We start from the raw sequence: 20,026 nt of genomic DNA, 5'->3' as shown, positions 1-20,026 counted from the left end.
TCAGGGAAAACATCACTTGGTTCAAAGGAAGGCATTGATTATGGAATCCAAGGAAAAATGTATTTGATCTAAAAAAGATGGTATTAATTGAATGGAAAAATGAATAAGATAGGATCAATGAATATGGTAGAAATAAATAAGCTAGCTCGCGGAGAATCTGAATTCTCGTGCCTATGTATTCTCACCGTGCAATGAGAAAGTCAGAGCTTTCGTAGTTCAGCCCACTAAGGTTGGCAGCAAGATGATTGTGGCAAAAGAAGTGATTGATTGATAATGGAATATGAATAGTGCTTGACAGTTATTTGATATGAATCACACTAAAGTCAATGAATAAGGGCAGATGCTTTGAATATCTAGGGCTTACACCCTGTACGCAAAGTCACTCTAGATAAGGGTATGAGAAACTCCATCTCATCATTCCTAATTATTCTAAGTCAATTCTAATCCTAAAGGAACATGCATTTCTATGGCTAAAATAACAAAATAACCCTTAAGAGTAAAAAGGTCAAATTACATTAAATATCAATTAGGAACAAAATTTAAATTCTTATAAAATTCTAACTAGAACCTAAAATTTGATCAAGTTCTGAAACCTATTTTAACATAATTGTTTAGAAATTATGACTAAATTCTAAAATCAATTAAAAAACTAATTAATCCTAATTTTAGTCTAATTAAAATTCTAATCTCATTAGTCCTAAATTCTAATTAAATCCTAAGAATCTAATTAAATCCTAAATTTTTTGAGTAACCTAAGTAAACATGATTAATAAAAATAATCCTAATTAGATCTAAAAATTAGAATTAAAATGTAATTAAACTAAAGAACTAAGGGGGTGCAGAACTGAAACTGACATGTGTGATCATCGAATGGGCCTTAGGCCCAAGAACTTCTCCTGCAAACAAAAATGGTCCAAGGTATTGTAGCAAAGGGGGGTGCATGGATCAGCTGGGGAGGATGCTGGCTGAAAGACGATTGGGCCAAAGACGTCGTTTGCCCAATAGAAACACCTTGTTATTTCCTAAAATAAAAAACTTCAAACCGCGCTCCCAAAATTGATTCTGAATGGAATTCTGAAACGCTCCCTCATCTCATCGTCTCCGATCGAATGCCCGTCACGGACCACCGCGGGCCACCACATCGAAAATCACTTTCGGCGGTGGTGGCCACCAGAAATACAAACCAGACACTCAATTGGAATCATCTTTACCTCCCCAATTCGAATATGTATTCAATTTCAAACAAAACTGGACCCATCATCACAAATCGGATTAAAGAGCTAAAGAACCCCAGGGGTTCAAATACGAATTACATGGTGAGGTTTAGGATCCAGAGCCCTAACTGTTAGGGCTTTGAGGCGCCCTGAGGTAAGCTACAAAATGATAACAACAATGCTACAAAATGGTGAGGATGGACCTACCTCCGAAGCCAGGGGTTGCTCTAGCGAAGCATTGACTCGGAGAAGATGAAGTAAGCAACAAAAAATCACTTGATTAACAGGTATGACCTTGTATGCTTCTTCTTCTTCTGCTTTCACTTCTTATTCGAATCAATTCTTCCTCTTCTGAACTTATATGATACGATTGAGCTGAGAATGATGCAAAGTTGAGCTTGCTCTTCTTGAAGCTTCAATGTAAAGCTTCAATAGAGTTTAGATTAGAGCTTTGAGTGAGAGAGAGAGAGAGAGAATTGGGATTGATCAAAAATAGAGTGAGAGCGAAAATTCTGAGATTTGTGATTGTGATGTGTCCTCCTCCAATGATTGGCAATGATAAACTCTTATAGGGGATTTGCTTATAACATAATGGGGCAGGTTAGGTCAGCTTATTAAGAATTAGGGCATGTTTGTTATTTATGGTTAGTGTGTTAGTGTAATTTAGTTGAATTCTGTTGTGATGTTAGTTGTTAGTTGAATTAGTTTAGGTTAGTTTCAGTTAGAATTGGCAGCAACTAGTCTATGATTTGAAATGACTTGGAATGGATTAAATGGAAAAACTGGCTAACTGTTAAGGGACTTGGGAATCCTATTGGAATTGTTATGTAGATTTAATTGGATGCTTGAAATATTATGCCATGCTTCTTTGTGTTAGCTAACTATTATGGAGTTTGAGTCATGTTAAGGAGGTGTGTACTGTCATGAGTTTTGATCATTGAGATCATTTGTTGACATGTGATCTGGTGTTGAGTTTGCTTGCACTTGGATTGTCCATGCTATGCTTGTTATGATATGTTTATTTTGCGCTAATTGTAATGGCTTGAAAGGTTATGGTAATGTTAGTTAACTGAGATGAAAGGAATTCAGCTAGCACCAAAACTTGGAAAATGCATAATTAATGAATGAATAAAAACTGGGTTGTTTGGGCTGTGAAATGAATTTAATGTCATAAAACTTTAATGATTACTACATGAGTCCATTAAAGCCAACTGATACTTGTCAATGGGTTGCTAACGCACCAATAAACTGAATTCTTATTGCATTGCTCTGTTAATGGATTGGTCTGCTTGTTCTATTATTCCCTGTTGCAGTTTTGAGGGAATCTTAATGTTAAGTTGTAACCTGTGGAATTGATGTTTGTTTGATGCTTAGCTCGATTTGGGAATACACTGACCTGCTGACTGATCACTGCATGTTGACTGTTATAGGCTTGTTGGTTGGGAAATGATGACCATGATGTAGGGTTGTGCTTCTGTAGCATCAGGATGTGTTGAATGCAGCAATGTATGGAATGTTCAGGTCCTGATGCAGGTCAGGTATGTGTAGAATAATAGGAATTGGTTTGGCTGTATATTGCTTAAAGTATCATGGCTTAGTGGTGGTGGAAAGTTAAGGTCTTGTGGTTTTGGTTGCTAAGCTTGCATTGTTACATGGTATGCATCCTTATGTCATTTGCAATTTTGTGAATCATGAATGTATTGCTTATTGGCTTAAATGACATGATGAACTTGGTATGGTTTTATAGGTATGGACATGGTTGCAAAGCAATCTTCAAGGCATGGCAAATTTCACAAAAAAAAGGTTTCTTATTCATGAAGTCAATGAACATGGAATATCATGGAATGCAAGGATGATAAATATATAATGAGTTTTAGTGGATCAAAAACATGTTAGTTGACTTTGGTCAACTGGTTGACCAAAAAGTCAACAGTTAATCAAAAGTCAACTTTCAAAAAACTTGTACTTTTTGTGTTTTCTTTTGTAAATGACGTAAATGCCAATTGTATGAATGAATGGACATTGATTTGAATAAAATGTTCTTTATGATGGAATGGAAACATGACTTATTTCAAAATGAAACTTTGCTTTCCATGTTTATGCTTAGGCCATAACTTACCATGAAACTTTTGAATGAATTCATGGATTAAGAATGAACATTAAAACACTCAAATCAAAGGATCATGACTATATGATGACACAATGGACAAAAACCAATGGACTATGAATCAAGGAAAATAGACTAGACAATAATAACCAATGCATTATGGACCAATGAATGCACCAAGAGACTTATCAATGTGACCATGAAGCATAATGGAACCAATGAAATAAATGGACTAAGAATACCGTGGGTATGAAGCAATGTAGCAAAGGCTTGGATTAATGGACTTGGATGCACATGACATGGATGAAATCTTGTACAAGGCTTTGGATGAGATGAACCCCCAATTGGGTAGGTCAAATCATCAGCTTGTTTGGAATGATTTCCATAAGTAAGAAGAAACTTGATGGTTGATGATACATACCATAATGATCATAAACCATCCTTTAATGAATTATGGTTTGAACAAACCCTAAGGCTAAAGGTCAAGCCAACAAGGCATACTATAACCAAGGCCTCTTGACTAGGGTTTCAATAACATCTCTTTCAATCAAAGCCTTTGGATGGACTATGATGCTTCCTAATCAAGTCTTCAACATATGAACCCCCAACTAGGGTTTAGGAGTCCAGATAAGACCTAAAGAACATCCATGAAGCCTTTCAACCAAAACAACATGAGATTAGGCTTTGAGGCCCTTGAGAAACACCATGATGGAACTTTGTTGAATTCAAGTCCCAAAGATCAAGCCATTAGGGTTTCACATCCCCTATGATTAGTTGAATATCCAAGCCAAACCTCTAAGGTTTCTTCCATACCAAAAACCCTAGCTTTGCAAGCCAAGAACTTTGAATCCATAATGATCAGCCACTAGGTATGAATGAATGATTGATGCATATGAATGAAGCATGAGGGTATGCAAATGATTCTCAAGTTAAGGGTTAGATGAAAAGGTGAAAAAGGGGAGGGCAAATTTTGGGTTACTACAGCTGCCCCTTATTAATCTTCTTGAACCTGAATACGAGAATTGCGAAAGCTTTTTAGATTTTCAAGTTAGAAAAGGATTAAATACTAACGTATCTGAAAATTTGCCCGTCGAGAATGGTCATATGGGATATGGAATAACAGTTTGACTCTTATAATTCCATCTGTTGAGGTACATATATTAAGATATTCTATGGGGAAACTACAAATTAAGAACATGAGATGCATCTTGTATGATGTATGCTTTATTTTCATGATGCATGATTGTTTCATATGGTCAAATGAATGGCATTCATAGGGTATGGTTTTTGACATGGAGGAAACTTTGACTCATCACCAATTATACCAAAGAAACTATTATTATGAGAACATGGTGTGTTAACACTGCTGATGGGGATCCATATGGTCTTGTTGGAGAGCACAAAAATATATGGTTTAATCAGGAAGTCATCAAGACAATTGCAGATTTTCAAGCAAAACTTTCAAACTAACGATCATCTTTTTAAGATTCTTCAGAAGGTTATATAGCAATGCATAAGGTTTTATTTTAATGTAGATTTTATTATTCCCCAAGTTTTAAAGCATTATGTGATTAAAATAAATTAGTTATTTCACAAACAAAATGTAGGAGAAAAGAAAAATGATTGATAAAAGAAACTGAATTTTATTGATTGTAAACAAAATTTGTACATATGATGCGTACAAGGATGCAAAAATCCTTAACAAGGATATTGCAAAAATTGGAAAATAATAGAAATGGCAATGGGAAATATTTTTATATTTTTCCATCAATTACAACATAGGTTGTCATCCATTGTAAGATCTAAATCTCAATACTTTATTTCGATTGATGATGATTAGATAAATTTTTGGCCGTTTGAGATCTAGGTTGTAGCGAAGTAAGCTCAAGGAACATAGTCAAATGCCTTTATCCCTAACTTTTGCCTGTACATTTTCTATTTTTTCGCCCACCAGGATTCTCATTTTTGCCTAACTCGCCCTTTCGGGTTTTCAAGTTTTTGGCCGTCTAAGATCTAGCTTGTAGCAAAGTAGGCTCAAGGATCAAATGCCTTTATCCCTAACTTTTTCCTGAACATTTTCTATTTTTTTCGTCGACCAAGATGCTCATTTTTTCCTAACTCGCCCTTTCGGGTTTTCAACTTAGAGTTGTATATATTTTTTATTTAATCCCTAACTTTTGCATGGACAATTCATTTTTTGGTTCATCGGGAAAACCATATTTGCCCAGATTGATCTTGTGATGGTCAATCTAGCGGGCTTTTATTATCATTTCTTTTTAGGCATAATATTTTTTTGACTATGTCAGCATTCACTAGTGACGTCAAATCTTCCCCATCCATTGTTGTGAGGATTAGGGTTCCACCTGAGAAGGCCTTCTTAATGGCAAAAGGTCATTCGTAGTTGGGAGTCCATTTTCCTTGAGGATCAGAGTGAATAGCAGAATACATTTTGAGCATGAGTTCTCCTGTGCGGTACTCACGAGGAAGAACTTTATGTTCAAAAGCTTGTTTGAGGCGTCTTTGGTATAACTACCCATATCACACAGACGTCAAACACTTCTCTTCAATCAGATTCAACTAATCATATAGAGATTGAACCCATTCATCTTCATCAAGGTCAACCTCCATGATAACCCGAATTTAAGGAATCTCAACTTCAATTGGTAAAACAGCTTCCATCCCATACACTAATGAGTATGAAGTTGTCCCAGTGGATATATGAACAGAGGGCCTGAAACCATGCAGAGCAAAAGTTAGCATCTCATGCCAATCCTTATATGTTTTGACTATTTTCTGGACGACTCTTTTGATGTTTTTATTAGTTGCTTCTACGGAACCATTCATCTTGGGTCGATATGGTGAAGAGTTGTGGTGGTCGATCTTAAATTCTTTGCACAGATCCTTCATCATCTTATTATTGAGATTACTGGCATTGTCAGTGATGATCTTGCTAGGAATTCTGTAGTGACAAATTGTCTCTTTCTTAATAAACCGAGTAACCACTTATCGAGTGACATTGGCATATGAAGTAGCGTCAACCCACTTTGTAAAGTAATCAATAACAACTAGGATGAAGTGATGACCATTGGAAGCTTTTGGCTCTATCATCCCAATCATATCAATATCCCACATGAAAAAGGGCCACGGAGACGTCAAGACGTTTAATAGAGTTGGTGGCACATAGATCATGTTACCGTATATTTGACACTTGTGGCATCTTTTAACAAAGTTGTAACAGTCAACCTCAATTGTTGTCTAGTAATACCCAACCCGAAGGATCTTCTTGGCCATAGCAGGACCTTTCGCATGTACACCCACACAACCTTCATGTATGGACTTTATGATCGTGCTAGCTTCGTGTATATTCACGCACCTAAGCAGTACGAGATCATAATTCATTTTGTATAACACATCACCATTTAAGAAAAACTTGGAAGAAAGTCTTCTCAAAGCTTTATTATCATTAATGGATATACCCTCGAGATATTGTTCTTTCTCTAGAAATGTCTTTATGTCATAGAACCAGGGCTTATCATCAGGATATGCCTCGATTACTAGATAATGTGTTGGTTCACCCAACTGGTCAATATGGATAGCTGGTGCTTCATTCTTCCATTTGACTTTAAACATGGATGCCAACGTAGCTAGAGCGCCCGCTAGTTGATTTTCTTCCCTAGGAATATGATGAAAAAAGTTTTATTCAAAGTAGGGAATCCGTTTTCTGATATGCTCTTTATAAGGTATCAACTTTCTATCCCGAGTTTTCCAATCACCTTTTACCTGACTGATTACCAGAGCTGAATCTCCATATACCTCAAGAATCTTTATCCTCAAGTCAATGGATGCCTCAATACCATAAATACATGCCTCATATTCTACCATATTGATGGTGCAGTCAAAGCATAATCTAGCAATAAACGGAAGGTGGAAGCCAGTTGGAGAAGTAATAATTACGCCTATTCCATGACCATGAGCATTGGAAGCATCGTCGAACATGAGTGTCCATCACTATTCTGGTTTGGGGCCTTCCTTAGGGCCTGGAATAGTAAAGTCTCTGATAAACATAATGTCTTCATCTGGAAAGTCAAACCTCAACGGTTGATAACCTTCCACAGGTAAATGAGCAAGGTAGTCAGACAGAATACTCCCCTTTATCACTTTCTGAGTCACATACTGGATATCATATTCGGTTAACAACATTTGCCACCGATCAATTCTACAAGTGACAACAGGCTTTTCAAATATGTACTTTATCAGATCCATTTTAGATATCAATAAATGGTATGGAAAACCATGTATTGTCTCAGGCGTCAAGCAACCCAAGCCAAAGCATAATAAGTCTTCTCTAAAAGTGAGTATCTGGTCTAACATTCAGTGAACTTCTTACTGAGATAGTATATTGCATGCTTTTTCTTGCTTGTGTCATCATGCTGACCCAAAATGTAGCCCATAGATTCATCGAGTACCGTGATGTACATAATAAGAGGCCTTCCAGGAACATAATAATAGGTACATAATAAGAGATAGTATATTGCATGCTCTTTCTTGCATGTGTCATCATGCTGATCCAAAATGTAGCCCATAGATTCATTGAGTATCGTGAGGTACATAATAAGAGGCTTGCTAGGAACCGGTGGTATGAGGATTGGTGGTTCTTGCAAATATTTTTTTATTTTTTCAAATGCCACTTGACAATCATTATTCCATTCAATCGATTGATTCTTCCTCAACAATTTTAAGATCGGCTCGCAGGTACCTGTTAAATATGATATGAATATGGAAGTATAATCGAGTCGACCAAGGGACCTCAGACTTCTTTTTCTGTTCGGGGAGGTGGCATATCTTGGATGGCACGAACTTTGTCGGGATCAACCTCAATACCTTTCTGACTGACTATGAAACCCAATAATTTACCAGATCGGACCCCAAAAGTGCACTTTGTCGGATTCAAACGCAACTTGAACTTCCAGAGTCTGGCAAACAACTTCCTCAGATGTTCCAAGTCATCATCTTCAGCTCTGGATTTGGCAATCATGTCGTCCACATAAACCTGAATCTCTTCATGAATCATATCGTGAAAGAGGGTTACCATGGCACGTTGATATGTTGCCCCTGCATTCTTCAAGTCGAACGACATTACTTTGTAGTAGTATATTCCCCAAGGCGTGACGAAAGTTATCTTCTACATATCATCAGTCGACATTTTTATCTGATTATACCCTGAGAAACATCCATGAAGGAAAAGACGGAAAACTGAGTTGTATTATCAACCAAAACATCAATATGAGGCAGGGGGAAATTATCCTTTAGACTCGCTTTATTGAGGTCTTGGTAATCTACACACATTCTGACTTTGTCGTCTTTCCTTAGAACTGGAACAATACTAGTAACCCACTGCGTATATTCAAAAATAGCTAAATAGCCAACATGAAATAACTTTTTAACCTCTTCTCTGATCTTGAGTGCCATGTCGGGTCTGGTCCTTCTGAGTTTCTGCTTGACTGGAGGATATTCAGGCTTGAGTGGTAAGTGATGCTCAACAATGTTGGTGTCCAACCCTGGCATATCTTGATACGGCCAAGCAATAATGTCAACATATTCATGTAGTAACTTAACTAACTCGGAGTGTACATTATCGGCAAGAGATTCCCCAATCTTTACTTCTTTTTTATCAATTTTGGAACCCAAGTTAATAAAATCCACTTGTTCTTTGTATGGGTGAATCTCTTTTTTTCCGTGCTTAAGGAGCCTTGCTAGTTCAGTTGGAAATTCACAATCTTCTTCACTGCCATCTTCAGCTTGGTTAATTGGAAATCCAGACTTACAACTGATTTTTTCCATGTTGTTATCAATGGTTTTATTTGTTATGCATGTTATGAGCTTATTTTTAGTATGCTTTTTAATAAAGTGGAAAAAGAAAGAAACTTTTTCCATTTCATTTTTTGTGAAAAAGTAAAAATAACTGAAAGAAAGGGAATAAAAATTTGAATACAAAATGGTACTTTCTTTATTTAATCACATAATACTTTTAAATAAGGAGGCTCTTACAAGCTATCTTCTTATCTCGGGCAAAGACAAGGGATTAAGAAAAGAAAATGCATTACATTTTCTAAGAATATACTATAGGAATCACGGAAGTCGTCCAGTTGGTGATCTTGAATCTCAGAGGACATCTGTGTACCAAACTAGGAATCTTCTGTTTGTTGCCACTGGATTCTCCAATGACTGCCACAGTGTGATCGCCTTGGAAACCTGCATTGCTGAACTTGATATGATTGAACTTCTGCTTCCTCGAACTTGCTTTGCAAGCTGATGGAGGATAGCCAATACCGAATCTGTCATGCTTCTCTGTCACATTGACAACTTGCCCCCAACTAGCTAACATACCTTTCTCTAGAGTTTGCTTGGCGCTTTTGACTGAAGATAGGATTGTTGCAGATGACTGATCATGATTAGAAGTACCTGAGCTGACATCTTTAAATTCTAAAAAGTGGAGTGGAATTTCAACGACCCCTTCATCTGTTTTGACATATCTGAATGAAGAAATCTCACTAACCAATAGGTCCTCTTCACCACAAACTATAACCAGCTTGTCATCGATCAGGAATTTCAACCTTTGGTGCATCGTAGAAGTGACTGCCCCAACAACGTGAATCTAAGGTCCACCCAACAAACAATTGTAGGACGGATTGATGTCCATGACTTGAAAGGTGATAGTGAATTGATGAGGTCCTACACAAATTGGTAAATCCACCTCGCCAATAACCTGCCTTCTAGAGCCATCAAAAGCTCTAACAATTAGTGCACTGGACCTCATCTCGAGTCCCTTAAATTGTAGCTGGCTTAATGTAGCTTTTGGCATCATATTAAGAGAGGAACCAATACCAACAAGAACTCGAGACAATAGGGAGTCTATACACATGACTGAAATATGCAACACCTTATTGTGTCTATTTCCCTCAGGAGGTAATCCTGCTTCATTAAATCTTAAATACCTGTTGGTGGTGATATTTGAAACAACATCGTCAAATTGATCGACCGTGATATCCTGCATCATGTGAGAAGTATTCAAGACGTTCAATAATGCCTTTTGGTGAGCCTCAAAACTCAGGAGTAAAGACAATATGGAGATTTTGGAAGGAGTCTGGCCTAACTAATTAACAATTTTGTAGTCACTCTTCTTGATCAATTTGAGGAATTCCTGGACTTCCTCAATAAAGATACTTTTCTTGTGACTTTCAACCTGTTCATCTTTGTTTATCAATCCATTGCCTTTGGAAGTTTCAGGTTCTGCAGCTTTATTGGGAATAACCTTTGTTACAGCTGGAACAATTGTCACGATCAGAGTGGCGGGTACAAATGCCTCTGCATGGGAAGGAGGGGTAGGAATGGCCTTCTTCTTAGGAGGGACAACTGTAGGTGATGGAGACACCCTAGAAGTGTACTTTAGAGCGAATACACGACCATTACGAGTCATTCCTTCTGTTTTAATTATGTTAACAATTTAAGTATCAGGGAATTAAATTTCTTTTCCATCCATATACACAGTCGTTTCATACCTCCAAGGCACCGCCTTGGTGTTTTGATATGGGAATGGACCATGAACACGAATATGGATAGGCTGAATCCTCTTGGTAAGAGCTTCAATCTTCTTTTTCCTGTACATTATGTTTATCGATTCAATAACATCAATCTCTTCAACTACCTTTGATCTGGAGAACTGTACCAACCCTTGATTCATCAAATTCTGCATACATCCCCCTTCAAGACGTCACAATAATCGAGATCAGATTCACACACAACACAATCATCATGAATACCATCTAGAAACCTATGATGTTCAAGCTGCTTCAAAATTATGGACATCGGCGTTTTCACATCATCAACCCTCTTGACAAATTACACAGTCTCTTCTTCAATTACAACGCTGACTGCTGGCCCACTATGATTTGGCAGAGGGTTTTTCTTTACATTAGGCTTCTCCTCTGAAAAGGACAAAACATTCTAGTTAATCAACTCTTGGATTTTATTTTTGAGAGGCCAACAATCTTTAGTTGCATGCCCTATATGCCCGACGTGGAAGGCGCATGAGGCATTAGGGTTGTATCTGGAATGATAAGGAGGAATGCAAGATGAAATTTCCTTTGGGATAATGGCCCCCACATGGATCAGATATGGCACGAATTCAGCATATGATGCAGGGGTCTTATCAATATGAAGATGTTTACCATGGTTATTCCTATTATTTTGGCTTTGACCTTGACCCCTATTATCACGAGTATTTTGTTGAGTCTGAGCAGACTGAGCCATTGCTGGTTGTTGATTAGGATTATGTGGTTGATACTGGAAAGGCGGTTGCTAAGCGGCGACAAAATACAGATAAGGATAATACTGCATGGGAGCCATATGAACCTGATACTGGGGGTGGACATTTTCCAACACAACACTTGTCTCACGTTCCTTCTTCTTTGTAAAGTTCCCATGTGGTCTCTTATTCACGTCTGGCTGAGCAACATAACCTACAATTTCCCTGATTTAACCCCATTCTTAATTCTTTCGTCGATAATCACAATATATGTAGGTTGGATGAGGAGCTACCAATAATTTTCTCAAAATATAACCCCTGTAGGGTACCCATAAAGATGTCAATCAATTCGTTGTCAGACAAAGCCGTCTTGACTCGAGAAGATATTTCACACCTCCTCTGAGCATACTCTTTGAATGTTTAACTGGACTTCTGCGACTGATTTTGCAACTGCAACCTAGTCGGTGCCATATCCATATTATACTTATATTGCTTCAATAATGCCTCAGAAAAGTCTTTCCACGATATGATTTTGGTATGCTCCAAACTCATGTACCAATCCAAGGAAGCCCCAGAAAGATTGTCTTAGAAATAATGGATCAGCAAGTCGTCATTCTCAATATACGATGCCATCTTTCTATAATACATCCTAAGGTGACTCTGGGGACAACTTAATCCCTTGTACTTTGGCAAGTCTGGTACTTTGAACTTCTAAGGGAGCACCACATTCGGAACCAAACATAGATCTCTTGCGCCCATGCCGAAGGCTGAGAAACCTTCGATAGCCTTTATTCTATCATCTAACGACTGGTGGTCCCCTGGCCTAGCCGGACTAGCATTAGGAATGATGACCTGACTGACTGGTCAAGAGGTATTTTGAGAAAATGCTTGAGCATACACAAATTTGGGAGCAAACAACATCCACGGCAGGTAAGAAAAAATAGGAGGCATTGTCTGGGGAGAAACATTCATCATTTGAGGGAATTTCCCTCCAATTTGAGCATTAGGGGCATGAGGTGCCCCAGACTGCACATACTAGCGTGTAGGGTTGACAGGTGCGTAAGATATCATAGGAACAAAAGTTGCCCCATGATAGACAAACTGAGCAGCTTGGTATTGATTCAGGTTCACAAGCTGAGCTGCTTGAAAAGGAATCTGGAAATGGAGGCACGGGCTTCGATATTCAGTGTCGTCGTTAGGAGTTTCAGTAGGAACCTGGACTTGAATGTTCTCAGGGTTGGCAGCATCAATTGTCTGAGGAGATTGGACCATAAGCACACCCCATGGGAAAACATAATTCCCAGCAGCAGTAGCAGTGGCGAGAGATTGATGAGGGATGAAAGCACCTCCATTAGCAAATTGTGAAGCAAAATTCAGGGGCATCCCCCACGGGTAGGCAACAACGAGCCTGTTGGAAACAAAGATGAACATAGGCTAATTTACAACAGTTGGGACCATAGTCTCGATGTGGGTATCAATAGTGGCCACAACATCAGCGGCAGAGGTGGTTACCACAACAGCATAGGTGACGACATCAGAAGCATGGTTGGCAGAGGTAGAAGCCCTATGAGTTTGGAGATACTTGAAGCTAGCAGAAATATACCCGAACATATCACACGCTCGAACATACAACAGAGTCGCCATCGTACTTTATTTATTCCTGAAGGAAAGGGAAAACATCGATAAAACCCAGGGGAAAGAGATATGCTTGGTAAGGAAGTCGATTATGCAAGGGGAAGGTATTAGTACCCCTTACATCCATGGTACTCCATGGGAACCGTTTTGATTGTTCTCACTCGAATAGGTGTGATATCTAAAGATTACTCGCAAAAGAATGGGAAAAGGAAAAGAATAGATAAAATGCTCGGTGAGGATTTGGGCCCTCGTGCCTACGTATCCTCATAGTTCAATGAGAAATTCAGAGCTCTGTAGTTCAAAGAACTAGTGGTGGGAGATGAAAAGAAGTGTGATCAAAGGTATGGTCTGAACCAAAGAATAACCTGATTTGAACTCCAACAAGGGGTGAAATCGTGAACCCATGAGTAAACTGGTATGAACCAACAAGTGAGAGCCTACAACACTGTATTGGAACAACCGAAAAAAGAATGAATTAAGTGTTTGGTTTCATAGCACAAACATCTCTCGGTTCACAAATAGGTACAAGATGGAGCACAAAGAGATTACTGTATTTGGCTTAAAGACAAGGGTATATCACATGGAATGAATTAAAATAGAGTATGAATGAATCACGGAGATGAATGGAGTGAAGTGACCAAAGTCACATAATAGAGTATTTGGTGACAAGCGACTGTAAAGGTATAGTTTGAAACCAAAGGTAAGGTGTATTGGAATCCATAGGGGAAATGGAATTTGTACCATAGAGAGAAAGTGGCACGAACCACAAGTGAGGGGTCTAAGACATGGTATCACTATATGATTGGGCTGAAAAAGAAGGAATTAAATGTCTGGGGATAATCCAAACAACTCTAGGTACAAAGGCGTACTTTTCATTAGGCGTCCTAAAAGGATATATATGGGTATCCAAAGAAAGTGTATCTGATTTCAAAGAAGAAATATGTCACTGAAGTGAACGGTTTATGATTGAAGGTAAGTAATGAATCATGAAAGATATGGATGGTTCCCTAAGGCGGAAGGAGGAATAATTAGGAGTATGCTCGCCAAGGATTCGCGTTCTCGTGCCTACGTATTCTCACTGTGCAATGAGAAAGTCAGAGCATTTGCAGTTCGTGGAACTACGGAAACAAAGAAAGATATTGAGAGTGATGAAAGGTATAACTCGTACCAACAGAATGGTAACAAGGGAACCCACAAAGGCAAATTGGTTTAGAATCAAAGAGTAAACAGACAGACCGACAAGTGAGGGGCCCGAGGCATGGTGTCACTGTCATTGAATGACTGGAAACAAAGAGAATTAATTGTCTGGCAATAAGCCAAACAACTCTTGATACAAAGATAGACATTGATTAGGTCGTCCTAAAAGGGTGAATATGGAACCCACAAGGAAGTATTGATTGGCACAAGGATATGATATATCACTTGCTAGGGAACAGACAATTCGAGATCAAAGAGAAAGGTATCTTGGATCCATGAAAGAATAAACTCTGAACCGAAGAGCAAAGGTAAACCAATAAGTTAGGGGCCCGAGGCATGGTATCATTATAATGGAATAACCAAAAACAAAGGAATTAAATGTATGGGTACAAGCCAAACAACTCTTGATTCACAAGGAGGACTATTCAGTAAGCGTCCCAAAAGGATGAACATGGAAACCAAGGAAAAGTGATATTTGATCTCAAAAAGATGATATTGGTTTAATGGATGAAGAACTAATAAATAAGGCAGCTCACAAAGAAACTGGGTTCTCCTGCCTCCGTATCCTCATAGTGCAATAAGGAAATCAGAGCTTTCGTAGTTCAACCTACTAGGGCTGAAAAAAGGTGATTAAGGAGGCAAGAAGAGATGATATAATGATTGGATGAGAGGATGTAATAGACTTGATAGTTATTTGATAAGAATCACACTAAAGTCTATGAATAAAGGTGAATACGGTGAGCGTTGGGTCATTCGTCCCATACCCAAAGATATCCAGAATGGGGGTAGGAATTCTCCAGTCCCATTCCTTCTTTACTACTTAAGGCTCGTGACATGTAATTATCATCTTAAATTTCAAATTGGTGAAGGAGAATCTCCGTTGTGGTTTCTTGTATTCGTTAAGACCTTATCAATCGTTTGATTCGAGTTGCACTAAAGTCTATGAATAGAGGTGAATACGATGAGCGTTAGGTCATTCTTCCCATACCCAAAGATATCCAGAATGGGGGTAGGAATTCTCCAGTCCCACTCTTTCTCTATTTCTTAAGGCTCGTGTCCTACAACTTGAATTATGCTTGATAAGTCGTTGACGTAGTCCTTGCTTGTTGCATTGCTTTGTGAAGAGAGAGAGAAAGAGACTTATCAATTGTATGATTAGAATAGTGCTAAAGTCTATGAATAGAGGTGAATACAATAAGCCCTGGGTCATTCATCCCATACCTAAAGATATCCAGAATGGGGGTAGGAATTCTCCAGTCCCACTCCTTCTCTATCACTTAAGACTCATGCCACACAATTCTAACTTTAATTCGACAAGCTCTTGAAGATGCCACCTTTGATATGCTTGTATTATCCACTACTTAGTATGATTGAGGATGCCTGGTTGAGAATCTTGATTTTAGGCTTCGAGCTCCACAACTTAGAAGAAAAAGTCTTATTAAGTGACCAAGGGTCTTTTGGTCACTCAATTAGACTGTGGGATTATACAAGTTTAAAGGATTTAATTGATCAAAATTAATTTTGATCAATTTGAATCATGGGTTTGATTTGATTGGAAAACTATGTTTGAACCTAATCTAATGGTTATAATTAATCAAACTAATCTATGGGGTCATGCATATGAAAATTCGATTAAAAATTTTAAGTCAAAATTTTTAAGGGAACATGCCTTTGTATGGTCAAAATGGTAAGATAAACCCCTAAAGGGTAAAATGGTCATTTCTCATGAAATATTAGGGACCTAGGTCCATGAATCCTCTTGCAACCAAAACGGTCCACAATGATTCTGCTTGGGGGGGGGGGGGGGGGCGAACATCAGTCCCCAAAGTCTGCACTCACATGAGGTAAAGGCCCACCTGATGGGCCCGATTCTCCAAATAGCTGCTACCAAAAAAAACTGGGCCTAATGCTTAAACAAGGCCCACCTGACCACCACCGACCATGTTCAACGGAAAGGCCACAATCTTAGAAATGAAGTTAGCCTATGTAATCCTAGGGTTAATCAATCAGTAATATAGCCATTAACTCCTAAACCCTGGGATTAAGAGGCCATTAATTAGCCCATACCGCCATTAATCACGCGTGAGAGCAAAATGGGAATAAGATGCTCATGTTGTTCAGATTCAAACATCCACTGACTCCTTACCTCTCCCCAATTCATACACTCTTCAGAGGGAAACGCCGTCGCAACGGAGGCAGTGGCGGTTCGAACATGAATTCAAATACCATCAACAACTCGCCCTCAAACACTCTCCCTGAATCCCTAATCTAAACCTCTCAATTCCACCCTAAAAATAATCAAAATCTAAAACCTCACCAAATGAAACCTAGTTTCTAAAAGAAAACAGAAATACAATTTGGTTATCACTTCAATTTGTAAGGTCTAAAGCTACCTAGAGAGGTTTGATTCAAGATGAAGCGAAGGAGAATTCTTACCTTCGACCCTCTCCGACGATGGTTGCGATGCTGACGGTGTAAGGGAGTCAAGTATGTCTACCAAGGTTCCTTTTCTCTTCTTCTTCTTCTTCTTCTTCTTCTTCTTCTTCTTCTTCTTCTTCTTTCCAACAACTGCGAGTAAATCGGAGCATAAAGATGGCATGGCGTGGGGTATAGCTCGAGTGAAAATAAAGCTTCGATGTGAAGCTCCAAGAACCTCTTCGGAAGAGCTTTTGGTGAGGGTAAAAGAAGGGGGAAGAGAAAATTGCAGGGGAGCGTGAGAATCCAAAAAATTGATCCCTGTGAATGAGGCTTGGTGAGTACTCTTAGATATTTAGTTATTCGGTTTTGAAATTCACACTCACATTCATCTCACATTCCAGTTAGTTGGAAATTCCCAAATATGTTAGGGTGGTTAGTTTGTTATAACTGCCAACTCAGTTAGTTGATTAATGATTCCACGTGTTGCTCTTAGCTTAGTTAGAGTGGACCACGTTAGTTTATGATTTACTGAATGAATTTTGCGGTTGATTGTTTGCAGTGCTACACATACTGAATCTCTAATTTGGTGTGCTACAGAATCGTGCCTTTTTAAGGTGAGTAAACCACATGTAATCTCTTATACACTCACTTCTTCTCATGATAGTGACCGAATTGGGTTTGTTTCTTATCTTGTTGGCATTAAACTTTCGTAATCTATTTTGATAGGTTACCTAAGGTGAACGAATGTGGTTGAAAAAGACCTTGGAGAATTTGCAACGGCCTAGTCTATTCTATCTGCTATAGCAAGGAAGAGTTCCTAAACTCATGTCCTCATATGGTGAGTTTTCGCGAGTGGTAAGTTATGATGACTTATTTGATTTCATTTTGAAAGTTACAGGTGGAACTTATGTCATGTATGATGCAGGTTAGATGGTTTCAGTTGGCACCGTTAGGTTTTACCCAGTGGCGGAGCCAGATAAAAAAATTTGGGATGGGATGACCGCTAACGTAAAATAAAGATTATAAATAAAATGTAAATAGTATGTTAAATAAAATATTAAAGTTAAAATAAATACAAATTTAATTACTAAAAATTTAAATTACATGACTTAAAACTACCTTAAAGTAATGCTTTACGCATTTCGAGTGACTTGAAATCGTCAATAATTGACTCCGAACTCAGTGGCGGAGCCAGATAAAAAAATTTGGGATGGCCGCTAACGTAAAATAAAGATTAAAAATAAAATGTAAATAGTATTTTAAATAAAATATTAAAGTTAAAATAAATACAAAGTTAATTACTAAAAATTTAAATTACATGACTTAAAACTAACTTAAAGTAATGCTTTACGCGTTCCGAGTGACTTGAAATCGTCAATAATTGACTCCGAACTAATGCTTGCACTAATCTCCCTTTCAATATATACTGTCATGCTATCTCCAAGAAACCCATCATCCATCTTGTTTCTCAACTTAGTCTTAATAATTTTCATTGCTGAAAAAGACCTCTCAGTTATGACCGCAGAAACGGGAAGAGTCATGATAAGACGAAGTAGTCTATCAATCAAGAAGTAAGTTTCAGTCTGTCCAGATGCAACCAAACATGAACATAGTTCTTGAATAGTTGATAAATTATTCAAGTTTGATGCTTGACGAGCAACAAATAGAAAATGTTGGAGTTGAAATTGCAAATTATTCTTCTCTTGATCACTAAAATCCATAGGATAATATTTTTCAACTAAAGAACAAATAGTATCAATGCTAAAAGCTTTATATCCATCCTTAGGAGATAAAGAACAAGAAAGAGTTAACAAATCCATTGCCTGCTCACTGAATCTGCTATTCAACTCTTGTAACTATTTGTCAATGGTAGTGAAAAAGATTTCAACTTTAAAGTAATGTTGAATCGTGACTTGATTCTCTTCAAGACGGGAGCGTCCAAATCTTGTTGTTGAATGAACATCATTAAGATCAGGAATCTCAATACCATGCTTTTCACAAAAAGATACCACTTTAGTAAACAATATATCCCAACCATTTTCTCTTAAACCTTGAATAAGATGTTTTGTTGAACGAACCAAGTTTATAACATTAACTACATCTTGATTTTTTTTGTAAGGCTTGACAAAGCATATATGTTATTCCCATGATTTCTTTCATCAAGTGCAAAATAAATATAAAATCAAATGCCTTCAAGTAATTGTAACAACTATCTGCATCCCCACGTGTAGCATAACTCCCTCTATCTTTTGCATTTTTTTGTAAAACTAAACAAGTTGCTTCATACATGTTTATTAAGCTAGAAATTGAATCGTAATGTGATCCCCAACGAGTATCTCTAGCTCGTTTCAATGTACCAACTTGATTTGCACCTTTACTAGTTACAATCTCATCAATCTCTAACAAATAAGCAATTTCTTCTAATTGGGCAGCTTGTAACTTATCATGATGCTTTGTAGAAGAACAAACAACATTCACAACAAAGATCAGCTTCTCAAAAAATTTATGAACATGTTTGACTTCTCTTGATGATGTAACTAAAGCAAGTTGCAACCGATGAGCAAAACAATGAACATAGTATGCATAAGGACAATCCTTCATAAAGAGGGCTTGTAAACCATTCCATTCTCCTCTCATATTTCTAACACCATCATACCCTTGGCCATGAATGTTAGAAACATCAAGGTTATGTCGAGAAAGTATATAACATATTGCTTCCTTAAGAGTTAAAGATGTGGTGTCTTTAACATGTGCCACATCAAAAAATCTCTCTTGTATTAAACCAACTTTATCAACAAATCTTAATACAAGAGCCATTTGTTCCTTTTTTGGCTCATCACGAGCTTCATCAACAACGATACAAAATTTGGAATCACCAATTTCCTCACGAATACTCTTTTTCACCCTACTAGAAAGAATTTGCAAGAGCTCTTTTTGAATTTGATGTGAAGTATACTTGCAATTTTATGGAGCATTTTCCAACACAACTTTTGCAACTTCATCATTGTAGGATGCTAAAAGTTTTAATAACTCAAGAAAGTTACCTTGATTTCTTGATTTGCTACTTTCGTCGTGACCCCTAAAAGCACAAGCTTATAGTGTTAACCAACGAGCAGTGTCAATTGAAGTCTTGAGTCATAACCGACTATT

General features: G+C 37.8%; 1 long non-coding RNA gene across 2 annotated transcripts in view; it reads left to right on the top strand.

Annotated features, from left to right (window-relative positions):
* The first annotated feature begins 1,006 nt into the window (after positions 1 to 1,006).
* LOC127128818 (uncharacterized) overlaps positions 1,007 to 20,026 on the top strand; it is a 40,886-nt gene continuing 21,866 nt past the window's right edge. Inside the window, exons 1-3 of one of the 2 annotated variants that reach the window (XR_007806041.1) lie at positions 1,023 to 1,501; positions 2,645 to 2,869; positions 2,962 to 3,256. This is a non-coding gene — a long non-coding RNA (uncharacterized LOC127128818). Of the gene's footprint in view, positions 1,502 to 2,644; positions 3,257 to 20,026 lie in introns of those variants that run through there. The other variant, XR_007806042.1, reaches the window with a different exon arrangement.

Source organism: Lathyrus oleraceus, chromosome 3 (genome assembly GCF_024323335.1).
Source record: "Lathyrus oleraceus cultivar Zhongwan6 chromosome 3, CAAS_Psat_ZW6_1.0, whole genome shotgun sequence".
Lineage (NCBI taxonomy): Eukaryota > Viridiplantae > Streptophyta > Magnoliopsida > Fabales > Fabaceae > Lathyrus > Lathyrus oleraceus.
The sequence above is the reverse complement of the archived record's forward strand: the minus strand, read 5'-3'. Positions and strand labels throughout refer to the sequence as shown.